Below are 5,476 nucleotides of genomic sequence, written 5' to 3'. Positions count from 1 at the left end.
TCTGGGCAGAGCAAACAGGAAGCCGTGCCCACGTGTCCACGTTGTGTCTGTGGCTGCTTTCTGGACACAGAGCTGAGCCGCGGAGCTCTGGCACAGACCACAGGGTGCACAAACCCTGAAGAATCCCTGACTTATCCTTCACAGAAAGTTTGCAATCCTGGCATAGAGCAACAAAGGTGTGGTCTGCAGAGACTGCAGCTCCACATTCTCTCTCACCCCCTCTTCCTCCCTCCTTTCCTCCCTTTCTATCTCTCTCTTCCTCCCTTTCTCTCTCTCTCCTCCCCCTCCCTCTCTCTCCCCCTCTCTCTCTCCTTCTCCCTCCCTTTCTCTGGCTAAGGCTGCAGGGACAGGCCCTGTGGGGGTCTCTGCCAGCAGCTCACTGGCAGAGAGAAAAGAGCCACGGCACGCTGTGTATCGGTGCTTAGAGCTTCAGCCCTCAAGTCCCACCAGCCCTTCACTCACATCTCACCAGCCAGAGCCTAACATCTTGGAGTGTGCAAGAACGCACCCCACCAGGGAGGGCAGCAAACAATCAGGAATAATGAAATCCTCACCTCTAGCCCTCTCCTGCAACCCACATAGACTGTTCTCCGTCCACATGCTGAGCACTCCTGGCCAGGGGAGACAGCCCACGCCCAGCGCCAGGCTCACAGCCAGCACCTCGGGGCCAGCTTGCTCTGCAAGGCAGCACCGGCCGCTCTTTCCCCAGGAACTCAGACAGCTCTCCTGCCCTGCACAGACAACACGCAGGAGTGGAACAGGGTAGGACAAGCACCGTTGCTGCCCCACCAAGGCCTCAAGAGGGCCCCCGTACCTCCGTGGCCCTGCAGTCTGTGGCAAGGAGGTCCTTTGTGTTCCTTTATTCTCCATGCTCACTCCTAAAGAGGGCAAGAGGGAGGACGCTCTACCCAGGGCGTCTTCCACTTTCTCAGCTGCTTCCTGCCCGACTCAGCTGAGGGCCTGCTGCTGAAGCCACGCCCTCACCCTAATTCCCTCGCTGTGGACTTCTTCGCTCTCCCTCCACTCCAGTTACTCTGTGAAAAGTGACTCAGAAGCTAAGGGAGTGACACAAGGGCAAAGCCAGAGCCAAGACCCGGAATCACAAAGACTCTAGGTTAACATCTTCATGCTGGCCTCTAGCCTGACAGCTTTGCAGGAACTCACAGGCCCTGACCAACGTCGTCCACAACCTAAACCTCGGACCCAACAGAGCAGTCATCTCTGCCACCACTGACACACCACACTGGGCCATCACTGACCAATCCGCACAAGGCCAATCCCACTGCAGATTGACAGTGGCCCACACACAGTCCGGTCACACACCGCTCCTCCCCACTGTCGGCTCAACATCCACAGCCTTGAGCCAGGCTGGCAAAGAATGATCACTGCCAACTCTTTGCTTATTGCAAATGAATTCCTGTTTTCTTTAGTAATTGGCTTTTCCAAGGCACGTGGCAAAAAATGACCTAAATGAAAGATCTCTGTGAGTGAGATCCCTGTGGAAAGAAGGGGCCATCAAAGAAGGAGGTACCTTTCTCTGAAGGGAGAAGAGAACTTCCACTTTGACTAAGGCCTTGTCTAAATAAGGTCGGAGTTTGTGAACTCAAGAGGCTTCCACAGCCTTGGCAGCTCTTGACAAGAGCCTCAGGTGATTACTGACGTCATAAATAAGAGTGTCAATTGTTAAATCAACAACAGGAGTCACTGTGCATTTGCTCCCCATGTAGGACCTCTGTCCTTAATGTGTTGTACTATGAGAATTAACAGTAAAACTAGTCTTCAAACAGTCCTTTATACTTTATGAGTCTGTGTGGGTGTAAACTGTTGAAATCTTTACTTAGTATATACTAAGTTGATCCTCTGTATATAAAGATAATTAAAAATGAATCTTAATAAAGAATGGGATGGGAGAGGGAGTAGGAGATGGTATGGTTCGCAGGTGGGAGGGTGGTTATGGGGGGAAAACCGCTATAATCCAAAAATTGTACTTTTGAAATTTATATTTACTAAATAAAAGTTTTCTATAAAAAAAGTAATTGGCTTTTGGGGAAGCAGAACCAGTTTTGTTGTTCTTGTTGGGGGGGGGGGCAGTGCTCTAGAGCAATTCCTCCAACCAGTTTTAGAGTGTTCCATAGGCTTGAATGTGCATCCCCTCTAGAGTTCTATTGAGATTCAGTTGCCACGTGCCCATGCTGGGAGGTGGGACCTCTGAGAGCATTCAGGTCATGAGAATTCTACTCTTGTGCACAGATTAACAGCCCCGGTGGCTGTGGCTGTCACTCAGGGGCAGTTAGGGGCAGTTTCTGATGAGCACCACCTGCTGTCTCTCACAGGGTTCCCCGCCTTCCAGCATAAGAACCCTGGCAGAATCCATAGCCACACCCCCAGAACCAAAGAGGACCCAAATCAACTACTTTTTTAAAAAAGATTTATTTATTTATTTGAAAGAGTTACACAGTGAGAGAAGGAGAGGCAGAGAGAGAGGAGAGAGAGAGAGGTCTTCCATCCGCTGGTTCACTCCCCAATTGGCCACAACGGCTGGAACTGCACTGATCCAAAACCAGGGCCAGAAGCTCCTTCTGGGTCTCCCACATGAGTGCAGGGACCCAAGGACATGGGCCATTTTCTACTGCTTTCCCAGGCCATAGCAGAGAGCTGGATGGGAAGTGGAGCAGCCGCGTCTTGAACTGGCACCCATATGGAATGTTGGCACTGCAGAAGCCAGGCAGCTTCACCCACTATGCTACACCGCCGGATCTCAAATCAACTTCTATTAATAATTTTTTTTAAAAAAAATAAATTTTATTTATTTATTTGAGAGGTATAGCTAGAGACAGAGAAAAAGGTCTTGCACCGACTGGTTCACTCTCCAAATAGCCACAATGGCCAGAGCTAGGCAGATGCGAAGCCAGGAGCCAAAACTTACGGGTCTCTCATGCAGGTGCAGCTGCCCAAGCACTTGGGCCATCTTCTACCACTTTCCCAGGCTACAAGCCCAGAGCTGGATCAGAAGAGGAGCAGCTGGGACAAAAACCAGGCTGTGCGGGATGCCGGCACTGCAGGCAGAGGATTAGCCTACTATGCCACAGCACAGGCCCCCAAATCAACTTCTATTGTCTATAAATTACCCAGCCTTGGGCATTCTTTTATAGCAGCAGGGCCTCAGGGGTCTTTTCAGTCTCAAACAGTCTCGGCCTCTGTCCATTTGTGATTCAATTGGCTGCAGACCTAACTTCCCCTCTCTTTCAGTGCCGGAGGACGACAGCAACATTAACGGTACCAGTGGTCCACTCCTCCCGCCCTGCCTGTGGGCACCCTCCTCGTCGACTGTGGGTGAGGGCGCTGTACCTGCAGTCTCTTGCCTCTGCACCCTAAGGGGAAACTGAGGCTTACAGAACTACAGGAAGCTTCCGCGGGCCTCACGTCTGGTTGGGACCTCAGCCCTCGCCATCTCCACAGCAGTCCCTCCCACCCAATCGCCAGACTGTCTCCCCCGTGGGGCTACGTAATTCCACGGCCTTAAAAAGCCTCAGCAAGACTCAAAGACACTGAGTTAATGGTCACCAGGAAGGAGCGCGGCAGAACCCTCAGCACAGAACGCTGCCCCTCTCCAGGGCCACCCGGCGCTGCCTGCAAGTTCCCTTCTAGCCCACACCTGGCGCGGGCCCCCGCGGCTCCCTTCCGGCCTTACCCTTGTGACTCTGTGTCTTGCGTACCTCCGGAGAGCCCTTGCTTTGACACGTGTAGGCCTCAAGGAGAGCGAGGCCTCTGGCACCCAGGCCGTGGGGAGGACAGGGACCCGCTGTGGGGGAGGGGACAGCTCCCAGACACAGCTGCCCTGGGCATGGGCACGGCCCAGGCCTTTGTACCTCTTCCCTTGTCTGAGTCCACGTAGCCTCCAACCCTCACTCCCTTCCTCCCTCCTTCTCCCTTTAAAACGGCAGACTCACCAGGGCCCAAGTCACAGCGGAGCTCGGAGCTCGGCTCCTTCCTCTAAGCGAAGTCTAAGGTCACCGTAGGAACTGTGCCCTACCGTGGCTTTCTTTAAGCAGCACCCTCTCCACCCACCACTTCTCCCCGGGCCTCCCGGTGGTTTTCCTCTGAGGCTTCCTCAGTCCTCCTCCTCAGATGTTAATGAGGGTTAGCAGCACCTGGGGTGGGGGGCGGGGGGCGGGGCGTGCCTGTTAAAGCTGCAAGGTCCCCAGCACCCCAGCCCCCTGTCTGGGACTGGACTGGGCTCGGAGCAGTGAGGGCTAGGAATCTGCATGTTAACCATGCCCCGCCCAGCCCCAGCCCCAGCCCCAGCCCCGCAGGTGACTCTGCAGCAGCCGGCTGGCTGGGCACACGGAGAAGCCTTGCCCTGTTCCTACTCTAATTTCCACCTGACGAGGAAGAATGCCATTCTGGGAGGAAGTCGCGAGTTCTTCTGCAGGTGCTGGAGAGCATGTGCGAAACACTTCATTAATTTCCACCCCGTCCTCGGAGGTGGCATCCTGATAGCTATAATTAGGCCTCGATTACTTGGAGGGATTCAAGTGTTCTTAGAGAAAAGACAGACCGCAGCCAAGCCACTGGCAGGCTCAACGGGAGGCCAGGGTGGGAGTGAGGTCACAAAGGAACACAGCCCCCTCCTCCTCCGGCACCCCACCCAGAGGAGGGAGGAAGCAGGGAACAGACAAGGGGAAGGGAACACAGCCACCAGCCTGGTCTCTGATCCAGAGGCCACAGGAGTGTTTCAGTTGGATTTGTAAAATATTGACTTAGTTGCCAATATTTTACAATCAAGTAGCTGAGTATAAGAATTCAAATCTCGAGGCCGGTGCTGTGGCATAGTAGGCTGAGCCTCCCTCCACCTGCGGCTCCTGCATCCCGCGTGGGTGCTGGTTCACATCCTTGCTGTTCCTTTTCCGATCCAGCTCTCTGCTATGGCCTGGAAAAGCAGTGGAAGATTGCCCAAGTCTTTGGGTCCCTGCACCCACATTAGAGACCTGAAAGAAGCTCCTGGCTCCTGTCTTTGGGTCTGCCCAGCTCTGGCTGTTGCAGCCTTTTGGGGGAGTGAACCAGGAGATGGAAGACCTTTCTCTCTGTCTCTCTTTGTCTTTCCATCTCTCTCTGTAACTCTGCCTCCCAAATAAGTCTTTTTTTTATTTTTTATTATTTTTTTTTATTTTTTTGACAGGCAGAGTGGACAGTGAGAGAGAGAGACAGAGAGAAAGGTCTTCCTTTGCCGTTGGTTCACCCTCCAATGGCCGCCGCGGCCAGCCTGCTGCAACCAGCGCACCGCGCCGATCCGATGGCAGGAGCCAGGTATTTATCCTGGTCTCCCATGGGGTGCAGGGCCCAAGCACTTGGGCCATCCTCCACTGCACTCCTGGGCCACAGCAGAGAGCTGGCCTGGAAGAGGGGCAACCAGGACAGAATCCGGCGCCCCAACCGGGACTAGAACCCGGTGTGCCGGCGCCGCTAGGCGGAGGAT

The 5,476-nt window shown here is 54.1% G+C and overlaps 1 long non-coding RNA gene across 1 annotated transcript; it reads right to left on the bottom strand.

Moving 5' to 3' along the window:
* Window positions 1-329: 329 nt before the first annotated feature.
* On the bottom strand, window positions 330-5,088 carry LOC103352338 (uncharacterized). The gene is made up of 2 exons (XR_011384272.1): window positions 4,383-5,088; window positions 330-4,151 (listed from the first exon to the last, which is right to left on the bottom strand). It is a non-coding gene; the product is annotated as an uncharacterized lncRNA (long non-coding RNA).
* Window positions 5,089-5,476: the final 388 nt, after the last annotated feature.

Source organism: Oryctolagus cuniculus, chromosome 18, assembly GCF_964237555.1.
Source record: "Oryctolagus cuniculus chromosome 18, mOryCun1.1, whole genome shotgun sequence".
Taxonomy (NCBI): Eukaryota; Metazoa; Chordata; class Mammalia; order Lagomorpha; family Leporidae; genus Oryctolagus; species Oryctolagus cuniculus.
This window is presented reverse-complemented; position numbering and strand designations above follow the sequence as displayed.